Here is a 14490-nt window from a genome sequence, read left to right as displayed (position 1 = left end):
TGTGGTGATCTGGCGGTGACTGTGGTGATCTGGCAGTGACTGTGGTGATCTGGCAGTGACTGTGGTGATCTGGCTGTGACTGTGGTGATCTGGCGGTGACTGTGGTGATCTGGTTGTGATTGTGGTGATCTGGCGGTGACTGTGGTGATCTGGTTGTTATCGGGCTGTGACTGTGGTGATCTGGCTGTGACTGTGGTGATCTGGCGGTGACTGTGGTGATCTGGTTGTGATTGTGGTGATCTGGCGGTGACTGTGGTGATCTGGTTGTGATTGTGGTGATCTGGCGGTGACTGTGGTGATCTGGTTGTTATCGGGCTGTGACTGTGGTGATCTGGCTGTGACTGTGGTGATCTGGTTGTGATTGTGGTGATCTGGCGGTGACTGTGGTGATCTGGTTGTTATCGGGTTGTGACTGTGGTGATCTGGCTGTGACTGTGGTGATCTGGTTGTGATTGTGGTGATCTGGCGGTGACTGTGGTGATCTGGTTGTTATCGGGCTGTGACTGTGGTGATCAGGCGGTGACTGTGGTGATCTGGCGGTGACTGTGGTGATCTGGCTGTGACTGTGGTGATCTGGCAGTGACTGTGGTGATCTGGCGGTGACTGTGGTGATCTGGCGGTGACTGTGGTGATCTGGCAGTGACTGTGGTGATCTGGCGGTGACTGTGGTGATCTGGCTGTGACTGTGGTGATCTGGCGGTGACTGTGGTGATCTGGCAGTGACTGTGGTGATCTGGCAGTGACTGTGGTGATCTGGCTGTGACTGTGGTGATCTGGCGGTGACTGTGGTGATCTGGTTGTGATTGTGGTGATCTGGCGGTGACTGTGGTGATCTGGTTGTGATTGTGGTGATCTGGCGGTGACTGTGGTGATCTGGTTGTTATCGGGCTGTGACTGTGGTGATCTGGCTGTGACTGTGGTGATCTGGTTGTGATTGTGGTGATCTGGCGGTGACTGTGGTGATCTGGTTGTTATCGGGCTGTGACTGTGGTGATCAGGTGGTGATCTGGCGGTGACTGTGATGATCTGGTGGTGACTGTGGTGATCAGGTGGTGACTGTGGTGATCTGGCTGTGACTGTGGTGATCAGGTGGTGACTGTGGTGATCAGGTGGTGACTGTGGTGATCTGGCTGTGACTGTGGTGATCTGGCGGTGACTGTGATGATCTGGTGGTGACTGTGGTGATCAGGTGGTGACTGTGGTGATCTGGTTGTGATTGTGGTGATCTGGCGGTGACTGTGGTGATCTGGTTGTTATCGGGCTGTGACTGTGGTGATCTGGCTGTGACTGTGGTGATCTGGTTGTGATTGTGGTGATCTGGCGGTGACTGTGGTGATCTGGTTGTTATCGGGCTGTGACTGTGGTGATCAGGCGGTGACTGTGGTGATCTGGCGGTGACTGTGGTGATCTGGCTGTGACTGTGGTGATCTGGCAGTGACTGTGGTGATCTGGCGGTGACTGTGGTGATCTGGCAGTGACTGTGGTGATCTGGCGGTGACTGTGGTGATCTGGCTGTGACTGTGGTGATCTGGCGGTGACTGTGGTGATCTGGCAGTGACTGTGGTGATCTGGCAGTGACTGTGGTGATCTGGCTGTGACTGTGGTGATCTGGCGGTGACTGTGGTGATCTGGTTGTGATTGTGGTGATCTGGCGGTGACTGTGGTGATCTGGTTGTGATTGTGGTGATCTGGCGGTGACTGTGGTGATCTGGTTGTTATCGGGCTGTGACTGTGGTGATCTGGCTGTGACTGTGGTGATCTGGTTGTGATTGTGGTGATCTGGCGGTGACTGTGGTGATCTGGTTGTTATCGGGCTGTGACTGTGGTGATCAGGTGGTGATCTGGCGGTGACTGTGATGATCTGGTGGTGACTGTGGTGATCAGGTGGTGACTGTGGTGATCTGGCTGTGACTGTGGTGATCAGGTGGTGACTGTGGTGATCTGGCTGTGACTGTGGTGATCTGGCGGTGACTGTGATGATCTGGTGGTGACTGTGGTGATCTGGCTGTGACTGTGGTGATCTGGTTGTGATTGTGGTGATCTGGCGGTGACTGTGGTGATCTGGTTGTTATCGGGCTGTGACTGTGGTGATCAGGTGGTGACTGTGGTGATCTGGCTGTGACTGTGGTGATCTGGCTGTGACTGTGGTGATCTGGCTGTGACTGTGGTGATCTGGCTGTGACTGTGGTGATCTGGCTGTGACTGTGGTGATCTGGCAGTGACTGTGGTGATTTGGTTGTGACTGTGGTGATCAGGCGGTGACTGTGGTGATCTGGCTGTGACTGTGGTGATCAGGTGGTGACTGTGGTGATCTGGCTGTGACTGTGGTGATCAGGTGGTGACTGTGGTGATCTGGCTGTGACTGTGGTGATCTGTCTGTGACTGTGGTGATCAGGTGGTGATCCGCCTGTGCAGTGATCGCCTGCTCCGCCGCCAGTAACAGGTTAATCCGCTCTCCTCCTCCCCCGGACTCCTGCTCTGCATTAATGATTGATCGCGGCTCCGGGGAGCAGTCGCAGCATCGTGGTGCCGGGATCGGCGGCGGCCTGTGAGTATACTGCGGCCGGTCTGGTCGCCCGTGCTCGGGGTCTTCCTGTCGCGTCGTCCCGGCTGCTCGGCCCGGTCCACACCTGCGGCCTGGCGGGAGAGGCTGTGCGGCCCCGGGGCGGTGGTGACCTCAGGGGCTGCAGCAGAGAAAGGCGCCTCCCTGTAGGAGAACATGGTGTCTGCGGCCGGGTCACACTCGGGTGAGAATCATTTATTGGGGTGACTCAGGTTTTGGTGCCTCCTGTGTGGGGTGTTCTGTGTGGTCCGTCTCTTGGTGCCTCCTGTGTGGGGTGTTCTGTGTGGTCCGTCTCTTGGTGTCTCCTGTGTGGGGTGTTCTGTGTGGTGCGTCTCTTGGTGCCTCCTGTGTGGGGTGTTCTGTGTGGTCCGTCTCTTGGTGTCTCCTGTGTGGGGTGTTCTGTGTGGTGCGTCTCTTGGTGTCTCCTGTGTGGGGTGTTCTGTGTGGTCCGTCTCTTGGTGTCTCCTGTGTGGGGTGTTCTGTGTGGTCCGTCTCTTGGTGCCTCCTGTGTGGGGTGTTCTGTGTGGTGCGTCTCTTGGTGTCTCCTGTGTGGGGTGTTCTGTGTGGTCCGTCTCTTGGTGTCTCCTGTGTGGGGTGTTCTGTGTGGTCCGTCTCTTGGTGTCTCCTGTGTGGGGTGTTCTGTGTGGTGCGTCTCTTGGTGTCTCCTGTGTGGGGTGTTCTGTGTGGTCCGTCTCTTGGTGTCTCCTGTGTGGGGTGTTCTGTGTGGTGCGTCTCTTGGTGTCTCCTGTGTGGGGTGTTCTGTGTGGTCCGTCTCTTGGTGTCTCCTGTGTGAGGTGTTCTGTGTGGTCCGTCTCTTGGTGTCTCCTGTGTGGGGTGTTCTGTGTGGTCCGTCTCTTGGTGTCTCCTGTGTGGGGTGTTCTGTGTGGTGCGTCTCTTGGTGTCTCCTGTGTGGGGTGTTCTGTGTGGTCCGTCTCTTGGTGTCTCCTGTGTGGGGTGTTCTGTGTGGTCCGTCTCTTGGTGTCTCCTGTGTGAGGTGTTCTGTGTGGTGCGTCTCTTGGTGCCTCCTGTGTGGGGTGTTCTGTGTGGTGCGTCTCTTGGTGTCTCCTGTGTGGGGTGTTCTGTGTGGTCCGTCTCTTGGTGTCTCCTGTGTGGGGTGTTCTGTGTGGTGCGTCTCTTGGTGTCTCCTGTGTGGGGTGTTCTGTGTGGTCCGTCTCTTGGTGTCTCCTGTGTGAGGTGTTCTGTGTGGTGCGTCTCTTGGTGCCTCCTGTGTGGGGTGTTCTGTGTGGTGCGTCTCTTGGTGTCTCCTGTGTGGGGTGTTCTGTGTGGTCCGTCTCTTGGTGTCTCCTGTGTGGGGTGTTCTGTGTGGTGCGTCTCTTGGTGTCTCCTGTGTGGGGTGTTCTGTGTGGTCCGTCTCTTGGTGTCTCCTGTGTGGGGTGTTCTGTGTGGTCCGTCTCTTGGTGTCTCCTGTGTGGGGTGTTCTGTGTGGTGCGTCTCTTGGTGCCTCCTGTGTGGGGTGTTCTGTGTGGTCCGTCTCTTGGTGCCTCCTGTGTGGGGTGTTCTGTGTGGTCCGTCTCTTGGTGCCTCCTGTGTGGGGTGTTCTGTGTGGTCCGTCTCTTGGTGCCTCCTGTGTGGGGTGTTCTGTGTGGTCCGTCTCTTGGTGCCTCCTGTGTGGGGTGTTCTGTGTGGTGCGTCTCTTGGTGTCTCCTGTGTGGGGTGTTCTGTGTGGTGCGTCTCTTGGTGCCTCCCGTGTGGGGTGTTCTGTGTGGTCCGTCTCTTGGTGCCTCCTGTGTGGGGTGTTCTGTGTGGTCCGTCTCTTGGTGTCTCCTGTGTGGGGTGTTCTGTGTGGTGCGTCTCTTGGTGCCTCCCGTGTGGGGTGTTCTGTGTGGTCCGTCTCTTGGTGTCTCCTGTGTGGGGTGTTCTGTGTGGTCCGTCTCTTGGTGTCTCCTGTGTGGGGTGTTCTGTGTGGTCCGTCTCTTGGTGTCTCCTGTGTGGGGTGTTCTGTGTGGTGCGTCTCTTGGTGTCTCCTGTGTGAGGTGTTCTGTGTGGTGCGTCTCTTGGTGTCTCCTGTGTGGGGTGTTCTGTGTGGTGCGTCTCTTGGTGCCTCCTGTGTGAGGTGTTCTGTGTGGTCCGTCTCTTGGTGTCTCCTGTGTGGGGTGTTCTGTGTGGTCCGTCTCTTGGTGTCTCCTGTGTGGGGTGTTCTGTGTGGTCCGTCTCTTGGTGTCTCCTGTGTGAGGTGTTCTGTGTGGTGCGTCTCTTGGTGTCTCCTGTGTGGGGTGTTCTGTGTGGTGCGTCTCTTGGTGCCTCCTGTGTGAGGTGTTCTGTGTGGTCCGTCTCTTGGTGTCTCCTGTGTGGGGTGTTCTGTGTGGTGCGTCTCTTGGTGTCTCCTGTGTGGGGTGTTCTGTGTGGTCCGTCTCTTGGTGTCTCCTGTGTGGGGTGTTCTGTGTGGTCCGTCTCTTGGTGCCTCCTGTGTGGGGTGTTCTGTGTGGTGCGTCTCTTGGTGTCTCCTGTGTGGGGTGTTCTGTGTGGTCCGTCTCTTGGTGTCTCCTGTGTGGGGTGTTCTGTGTGGTCCGTCTCTTGGTGTCTCCTGTGTGGGGTGTTCTGTGTGGTGCGTCTCTTGGTGTCTCCTGTGTGGGGTGTTCTGTGTGGTCCGTCTCTTGGTGTCTCCTGTGTGGGGTGTTCTGTGTGGTCCGTCTCTTGGTGTCTCCTGTGTGGGGTGTTCTGTGTGGTCCGTCTCTTGGTGTCTCCTGTGTGGGGTGTTCTGTGTGGTGCGTCTCTTGGTGTCTCCTGTGTGGGGTGTTCTGTGTGGTCCGTCTCTTGGTGTCTCCTGTGTGGGGTGTTCTGTGTGGTCCGTCTCTTGGTGTCTCCTGTGTGGGGTGTTCTGTGTGGTCCGTCTCTTGGTGTCTCCTGTGTGAGGTGTTCTGTGTGGTGCGTCTCTTGGTGCCTCCTGTGTGGGGTGTTCTGTGTGGTGCGTCTCTTGGTGTCTCCTGTGTGGGGTGTTCTGTGTGGTCCGTCTCTTGGTGTCTCCTGTGTGGGGTGTTCTGTGTGGTGCGTCTCTTGGTGCCTCCTGTGTGGGGTGTTCTGTGTGGTGCGTCTCTTGGTGTCTCCTGTGTGGGGTGTTCTGTGTGGTCCGTCTCTTGGTGTCTCCTGTGTGGGGTGTTCTGTGTGGTGCGTCTCTTGGTGTCTCCTGTGTGGGGTGTTCTGTGTGGTCCGTCTCTTGGTGTCTCCTGTGTGGGGTGTTCTGTGTGGTCCGTCTCTTGGTGTCTCCTGTGTGGGGTGTTCTGTGTGGTGCGTCTCTTGGTGCCTCCTGTGTGGGGTGTTCTGTGTGGTCCGTCTCTTGGTGCCTCCTGTGTGGGGTGTTCTGTGTGGTCCGTCTCTTGGTGCCTCCTGTGTGGGGTGTTCTGTGTGGTCCGTCTCTTGGTGCCTCCTGTGTGGGGTGTTCTGTGTGGTCCGTCTCTTGGTGCCTCCTGTGTGGGGTGTTCTGTGTGGTGCGTCTCTTGGTGTCTCCCGTGTGGGGTGTTCTGTGTGGTGCGTCTCTTGGTGCCTCCCGTGTGGGGTGTTCTGTGTGGTCCGTCTCTTGGTGCCTCCCGTGTGGGGTGTTCTGTGTGGTCCGTCTCTTGGTGTCTCCCGTGTGGGGTGTTCTGTGTGGTGCGTCTCTTGGTGCCTCCCGTGTGGGGTGTTCTGTGTGGTCCGTCTCTTGGTGTCTCCTGTGTGGGGTGTTCTGTGTGGTCCGTCTCTTGGTGTCTCCTGTGTGGGGTGTTCTGTGTGGTGCGTCTCTTGGTGCCTCCTGTGTGGGGTGTTCTGTGTGGTCCGTCTCTTGGTGTCTCCTGTGTGGGGTGTTCTGTGTGGTGCGTCTCTTGGTGCCTCCTGTGTGGGGTGTTCTGTGTGGTCCGTCTCTTGGTGTCTCCTGTGTGGGGTGTTCTGTGTGGTGCGTCTCTTGGTGCCTCCTGTGTGGGGTGTTCTGTGTGGTCCGTCTCTTGGTGCCTCCCGTGTGGGGTGTTCTGTGTGGTCCGTCTTTTGGTGCCTCCCGTGTGGGGTGTTCTGTGTGGTCCGTCTTTTGGTGCCTCCCGTGTGGGGTGTTCTGTGTGGTGCGTCTTTTGGTGCCTCCCGTGTGGGGTGTTCTGTGTGGTGCGTCTTTTGGTGCCTCCCGTGTGGGGTGTTCTGTGTGGTGCGTCTCTTGGTGCCTCCCGTGTGAGGTGTTCTGTGTGGTGCGTCTCTTGGTGCCTCCTGTGTGGGGTGTTCTGTGTGGTGCGTCTTTTGGTGTCTCCTGTGTGGGGCGTCCTGTGTGGTGCGTCTCTTGGTGCCTCCTGTGTGGGGTGTTCTGTGTGGTGCGTCTCTTGGTGCCTCCTGTGTGGTGCGTCTTTTGGTGTCTCCTGTGTGGGGCGTTCTGTGTGGTGCATCTCTTGGTGTCTCCTGTGTGGGGCGTTCTGTGTGGTGCGTCTCTTGGTGTCTCCCGTGTGGGGCGTTCTGTGTGTTGCATCCCTTTCAGTGCCGACCGTGCGGTGCGTCTCTTTCGGGGCCTCCCGTGTGGCGCGTTGATCAGCCGGTCGCTGACTCCTCTCGTTGTGGACGCCTTCTGTATACAGAGCTGCTTTGTATGAGTGATGTCCGCGCTGTTGTAGATCGGGGTGAGACTCGCTCCTGCTGAGTATGCGGCAGATACTGGTGGTTCGGGCGACGCTCTCCACATCTCTAGACTGATTGGCCGGTCGCCCCGTGCCGCTGCTGGCTCCTCTCGTTGTGGTCGCCTTCTGTATACAGAGCTGCTTTGTATGAGTGATGTCCGCGCAGCTGTAGATCGGGGTGAGACTCGCTCCTGCTGAGTATGCGGCAGATACTGGTGGTTCGGGCGACGCTCTCCACATCTCTAGACTGATCGGCCGGTCTCCCCGTGCCGCTGCTGGCTCCTCTCGTTGTGGACGCCTTCTGTATACAGAGCTGCTTTGTATGAGTGATGTCTGCGCCGCTGTAGATCGGGGTGAGACTCGCCCCTGCTGAGTACGTGGCAGATACTGGTGGTTCGGACGACGCTCTCCACATCTCTAGACTGATTGGCCGGTCGCCCCGTGCCGCTGCTGGCTCCTCTCGTTGTGGACGCCTTCTGTATACAGAGCTGCTTTGTATGAGTGATGTCCGCGCTGTTGTAGATCGGGGTGAGACTCGCCCCTGCTGAGTATGCGGCAGATACTGGTGGTTCGGGCGACGCTCTCCACATCTCTAGACTGATCGGCCGGTCTCCCCGTGCCGCTGCTGGCTCCTCTCGTTGTGGACGCCTTCTGTATACAGAGCTGCTTTGTATGAGTGATGTCTGCGCCGCTGTAGATCGGGGTGAGACTCGCCCCTGCTGAGTACGTGGCAGATACTGGTGGTTCGGACGACGCTCTCCACATCTCTAGACTGATCGGCCGGTCTCCCCGTGCCGCTGCTGGCTCCTCTCGTTGTGGACGCCTTCTGTATACAGAGCTGCTTTGTATGAGTGATGTCCGCGCTGTTGTAGATCGGGGTGAGACTCGCCCCTGCTGAGTATGCGGCAGATACTGGTGGTTCGGGCGACGCTCTCCACATCTCTAGACTGATCGGCCGGTCTCCCCGTGCCGCTGCTGGCTCCTCTCGTTGTGGACGCCTTCTGTATACAGAGCTGCTTTGTATGAGTGATGTCTGCGCCGCTGTAGATCGGGGTGAGACTCGCCCCTGCTGAGTACGTGGCAGATACTGGTGGTTCGGGCTATGTTCTCCACATCTCTAGACTGATCGGCCGGTCGCCCCGTGCCGCTGCTGACTCCTCTCGTTGTGGACGCCTTCTGTATACAGAGCTGCTTTGTATGAGTGATGTCCGCGCTGTTGTAGATTGGGGTGAGACACGCTCCTGCTGAGTACGCGGCAGATACTGGTGGTTCGGGCGACGCTCTCCACATCTCTAGACTGATCGGCCGGTCGCCCCATTCCGCTGCTGGCTCCTCTCGTTGTGGACGCCTTCTGTATACAGAGCTGCTTTGTATGAGTGATGTCCGCGCCGTTGTAGATCGGGGTGAGACTCGCTCCTGCTGAGTATGCGGCAGATACTGGTGGTTCGGGCGACGCTCTCCACATCTCTAGACTGATCGGCCGGTCGCCCCGTGCCGCTGCTGGCTCCTCTCGTTGTGGTCGCCTTCTGTATACAGAGCTGCTTTGTATATGAGTGATGTCCACGCCGTTGTAGATCGGGGTGTGACTCGCTCCTGCTGAGTATGCGGCAGATACTGGTGGATCGGGCGACGCTCTCCACATCTCTAGACTGATCGGCTGGTCGCCCCGTTCCGCTGCTGACTCCTCTCATTGTGGACGCCTTCTGTATACAGAGCTGCTTTGTATGAGTGATGTCTGCGCCGCTGTAGATCGGGGTGAGACTCGCTCCTGCTGAGTACGTGACAGATACTGGTGGTTCGGGCGATGTTCTCCACATCTCTAGACTGATCGGCCGGTCGCCCCGTTCCGCTGCTGACTCCTCTCGTTGTGGACGCCTTCTGTATACAGAGCTGCTTTGTATGAGTGATGTCTGCGCCGCTGTAGATCGGGGTGAGACTCGCTCCTGCTGAGTATGCGGCAGATACTGGTGGTTCGGGCGACGCTCTCCACATCTCTAGACTGATCGGCCGGTCGCCCCGTGCCGCTGCTGGCTCCTCTCGTTGTGGTCGCCTTCTGTATACAGAGCTGCTTTGTATGAGTGATGTCCGCGCCGTTGTAGATCGGGGTGAGACTCGCTCCTGCTGAGTATGCGGCAGATACTGGTGGTTCGGGCGACGCTCTCCACATCTCTAGACTGCCTGGCCTGGTGCGTGTGTCAGGAGATATGAATTATTTTCCATAGTTGTGGGGACACAACCAGAGCTGGTCCACTGCTCCTCACACCATTGGTTTCTGTGGGGCCCGGTCCTGCGTGCAGACCCTCTCTCTGTGAATTTCCACCCCCCCCCCCCCCTTCAAGCAAATGGCCATATTGCCTGCCTGGACCAGCAGAGCTGAAGGTGTTTTCTCTCCAAAATCTCTGTCTTATAAGCAAAATACTCAATCAAATTTCCGGGACGTGGGCACTTCAGGTTACACATGGCAGCGTTTTGCGGCATTTAGGGCTATCAGAAACCTGGGTAATGAATTTCTGCGCACCAGCAAATCCCAGACATACCGTGTGTGGACGCTGTGAGCTTCCAGACCCAAGATATGAAGAAAAGGAGTTATCACGTGCCACAATATTCAACATAAATTGGAGCAGCTATGCTCTGTCTTATACTCTGGTAATACCCTTATTGGCCAGCAGGGTAAGGGGGCACCAGAGAGCTGCAAGCTCCTGACTGAAAGTAAAGTTTTCGTGTCTGTGCGCGCCCTCCTTTGTCTGGTCTGCGCTTGGCCCGTGTGCCTGTGTCTGGTCTGTGTCTGGTCTGCGCTTGGCCCGTGCGCCTGTGTCTGGTCTGTTCCTGGTCTGCGCTTGGCCCGTGCGCCTGTGTCTGGTCTGTTCCTGGTCTGCGCTTGGCCCGTGCGCCTGTGTCTGGTCTGTGCCTGGCCCGCGCGCCTGTGTCTGGTCTGTGCCTGTGCCTGGCCCGCGCGCCTGTGTCTGGTCTGTGCCTGTGCCTGGCCCGCGCGCCTGTGTCTGGTCTGTGCCTGTGCCTGGCCCGCGCGCCTGTGTCTGGTCTGTGCCTGTGCCTGGCCCGCGCGCCTGTGTCTGCGCCTGTGCCTGGTCTGCGCCTGGCCCGCGCGCGCCGGTGTCTGCGCCTGTGCCTGGTCTGCGCCTGGCCCGCGCGCGCCGGTGTCTGCGCCTGTGTCTGGTCTGCGCCTGGCCTGCGCGCCTGTGTCTGGTGTGCGTCTGGTCTACGCCTGGTCTGCGCATGTACTGCAGGGGTGCATTCTCTTGGGCGGCCGGTTACAGTTTGAAGCCACAGAGTTTCTATGACACATGGAATAACACTTATTTGCACATGTACGGAACCAAAACAAAACCATAACCCTAAATCCCGGCCTTGTCGAATCGTTAACTGCACAGCACAGACCTCGGCCACTCACACAAGTCTGAGCTAGTCCCAGTCCGGTCACACACCGGCTCTTGCCCATAACTGCCGCTGATCCTTGTGGTTGGTGCACATGGACTGTGCAGACTCTTCTCTGAGAGACTTTGGCATGTCTGCAGCTCCATGACACATCCACTCTGCTCCGCATTTCCCCCGGCTGACTGTCCAGTGACTACATAGCCTGGTTCTACTAGTCATCGCTATCCAGGCGCACCTAATCAGAACCTATAGTAATAGGATTTAACCCCATCCTACCTGACTTTCCTACATACCCTCCTTTTGACCAGGGGATGGGCACCATCAACTACAGTAATCATGAATAATAAAAATCACGACTGGTGCAGGAGGAGAGAGGACCCTGCCCGCGAGGGCTCACAGTCTACAAGGGATGGGTGAGGATACAGTAGGTGAGGGCAGAGCTGGTCTTGCAGCGGTTTGGTGGATCAGTGGTTACTGCAGGTTGTAGGTGTCAGGAACACTGCACTACACTTGCTCACTGAGCCAGTGCGCGTTTCCTGAGTACAAAAACAGTGCTCAAAGATACCTGTGGAGCGGGCAGCAGCGGTGACGATGCGTGCTTCAGACCAGCAGGACCTGAAGCACGTGACTGCTGGGGGCGTGGCCTAAGCTTCACAGATCTAGGAGCTGCTGGGAAACTCCTAGAAAGGTAACTACGGGACAAGTTACCAAGGGGCATAGACAGAAACCAGATCAAGCCAGGGTCAATGCACAAGATAGCAGGACAGTACCAAAGGGTTAGACAGAGCGGATAGTCAGGACGTAGCAATAGATCAGAAAACCAGAACGGGCAATAGACGGTACAGTAGGGGCAAACGGTAGCAGAGTAACAATAGCCAAGCCAGGAGGTCAGAACCGGAGAAGACAATAGTACCCAAAATGTGAGACAGAGAACAGAGTGAGGGGACAGGCGGGTCCTACACGGGAAGCGGACAAGCAATGCAGTGTACAGTTGTGGCCAAAAGTATTGACACCCCTGCAATTCTGTCAGATAATACTCAGTTTCTTCCTGAAAATGATTGCAAACACAAATTCTTTATTAGCTTCATTTAATTTGTCTTAAATGAAAAAACACAAAAGAGAATGATCATTTCACACAAAACTCCAAAAATGGGCCGGACAAAAGTATTGGCACCCTCAGCCTAATACTTGGTTGCACAACCTTTAGCCAAAATAACTGCGACCATCCGCTTCCGGTAACCATCAATGAGTTTCTTACAATGCTCTGCTGGAATTTTAGACCATTCTTCTTTGGCAAACTGCTCCAGGTCCCTGATATGTGAAGGGTGCCTTCTCCAAACTGCCATTTTTAGATCTCTCCACAGGTGTTCTATGGGATTCAGGTCTGGACTCATTGCTGGCCACCTTAGAAGTCTCCAGTGCTTTCTCTCAAACCATTTTCTAGTGCTTTTTGAAGTGTGTTTTGGGTCGTTGTCCTGCTGGAAGACCCATGACCACTGAGGGAGACCCAGCTTTCTCACACTGAGCCCTACATTATGCTGCAAAATTTGTTGGTAGTCTTCAGACTTCATAATGCCATGCACACGGTCAAGCAGTGCAGTGCCAGAGGCAGCAAAGCAACCCCAAAACATCAGGGAACCTCCGCCATGTTTGACTGTAGGGACCGTGTTCTTTTCTTTGTCTCGGGGTAAGAAGTGGGGTCTTCCTGGGTCTCCTACCATACAGTCCCTTTTCATTCAGATGCCGACGGATAGTACGGGTTGACACTGTTGTACCTGCGGACTGCAGGGCAGCTTGAACTTGTTTGGATGTTAGTGGAGGTTCTTTATCCAACATCCGCACAATCTTGCGTTGAAATCTCTTGTCAATGTTTCTTTTCCGGCCACATCTAGGGAGGTTAGCCACAGTGCCATGGGCTTTACACCAGGGCTGTGGAGTCGGTAAGCCAAACCTGTGACTCCGACTCCTCAATTTCCCTTACACCGACTCCACGACTCCGACTCCGACTCCCACACATATTGCTTATGTTTAAGTGAAAAATTTATTGTAGTACAATGTGAACCTCAGACATTTAATCATTTTTATGATCCAATAATCAAGATATTTAGATAGAACAGAATATATATTGGTGTACTACCCGGTTTTCATTCTTTTTGGTACAGATACGATATGGATAGACAGATATCGATAAATGGATGGATAGAGAAGATTTCTAATCTGCTTTTGCTATTGAAAACATTATCTATGAGCTCAAAAACCTTTCAGGTGATGCAGTTTTTTAAAAAGATGATCAGCTTTTGCAGCTGAAAAACGTATCCTCAAAAAACACAGGAAAAACGCTGTGTGTGAATGTAGCCTTAGATCAGGAATATAACAGCCATTTATAGGACATTTCATAACTTTCCCAAACTCCTATGAAAAAATATTCAGCACATTCTGCATTGAATTACTGCACCCAATTTATTATATATTTTAGGAGTCGGAGTCGGTCCATTTTATACCGACTCCAACTCCGACTCCGACTCCACCAAAATGAGCACCGACTCCGACTCCGACTCCACGACTCCGACTCCACAGCCCTGCTTTACACTTCTTGATGACACTGCGCACGGTAGACACAGGAACATTCAGGTCTTTGGAGATGGACTTGTAGCCTTGAGATTGCTCATGCTTCCTCACAATTTGGTTTCTCAAGTCCTCAGACAGTTCTTTGGTCTTCTTTCTTTTCTCCATGCTCAATGTGGTGCACACAAGGACACAGGACAGAGGTGGAGTCAACTTTACTCCATGTCAGCTGGCTGCAAGTGTGATTTAGTTATTGCCAACACCTGTTAGGTGCCACAGGTAAGTTACAGGTGCTGCTAATTGTCACACCATGCTCACCTGGGGGCGGGACCTCGGTCCCGACGTCATCTCTTCCAGAGCCGCGGTCACTCCGGGGGTCCCGTCGGGTGCGCACGCACAGCTCTCGTCCCCGGGTCTCCTCCTACATGTCACGCTTGCTCGCTCCTGTCAGTGCTGTATAGGGCTCGGTCCTCTCTATGGTAATGGAGGACCTGACCCGGAACCTGTAGTGGTCATGTGCTTTCTGGCTAGGTCCTGACCCGGAACCAGTAGTAGTCATGTGCTATATCAGACGACCTCCCCCTAGGGGAGGTGCCTGATTATTGTTGTGCTTCCTGGCTTGGTCTGCCGTGTCCCTGCCTGGCTGTGCGCTGTATTCAGGTCCTCTGCTTTGTACTTGGTTGTGCCTCCTGGCACACACTCTGATTCCGTACTCTGTCTTATACTCAGTTGTGCCTCCTGGCACACACTCTGATCCTGTACTCTGTTACACCTCCTGGCACACCTGCTGCCTGACTCAGTGCTCTGACGTGCGCCTTGCACAAATCCTGCTTCACTCACACCCGGACGAACGAAGTCTCTATACCACGTGTTCCCGTGCCCACGCTTTACACGTTCCTGCAGACTCACTCACTCACTCGTGTCTCCTGTGAGCCGGCCGCCTGGTGCCAGCAGTCGTGGTACCCCACCCCCTGGGGCTTGCCCCTGACACTCCCTGTATAGGGGGTGGTCTTCACTAGGTCAGCTCGCCCTGGGAGGGTTGGTGCCACGACCCGGAGGGTCCACTCCAGGAGTCGTCACACTAATTACACAAATTAGAGAAGCATCACAGGATTTTTCGAACAGTGCCAATACTTTTGTCCACCCTCTTTGTTATGTTTGGTGTGGAATTATATCCAATTTGGCTTTAGGACAATTCTTTTTGTGTTTTTTTTCATTTAAGACAAATTAAATGAAGATAATACCAAAGAATTTGTGTTTGCAATCATTCTCAGGAAGAAACTGAGTATTATCTGACAGAATTGCAGGGGTGTCAATACTTTTGGCAACAACTGTACATGCACACCAGGGGGTCAGACACACAGCCACAATAACAGTATAGCTGAC

The 14490-nt window shown here is 55.3% G+C and overlaps 1 protein-coding gene across 7 annotated transcripts in view; it reads left to right on the top strand.

Annotated features, from left to right (window-relative positions):
- Nucleotides 1-2398: 2398 nt before the first annotated feature.
- The window catches only part of EPS8 (EGFR pathway substrate 8, signaling adaptor), a 185074-nt gene continuing 172982 nt past the window's right edge, over nt 2399-14490 (top strand). For 4 of the 7 annotated variants that reach the window (XM_073564615.1, XM_073564618.1, XM_073564616.1 and 1 more), the window contains exon 1: nt 2400-2548. The gene's annotated coding sequence lies outside the window, so the exon portion shown is untranslated. Of the gene's footprint in view, nt 2549-2586; nt 2748-14490 lie in introns of those variants that run through there. The other 3 variants (XM_073564617.1, XM_073564619.1, XM_073564614.1) reach the window with 2 other exon arrangements.

The sequence above is a fragment of the Dendrobates tinctorius genome, unplaced genomic scaffold (genome assembly GCF_039654945.1).
Source record: "Dendrobates tinctorius isolate UK_male_01 unplaced genomic scaffold, ASM3965494v1 ptg000464l, whole genome shotgun sequence".
Taxonomy (NCBI): domain Eukaryota; kingdom Metazoa; phylum Chordata; class Amphibia; order Anura; family Dendrobatidae; genus Dendrobates; species Dendrobates tinctorius.
Note: the sequence above shows the minus strand (reverse complement) of the source record. Positions and strands in the feature narration are given on the sequence as shown.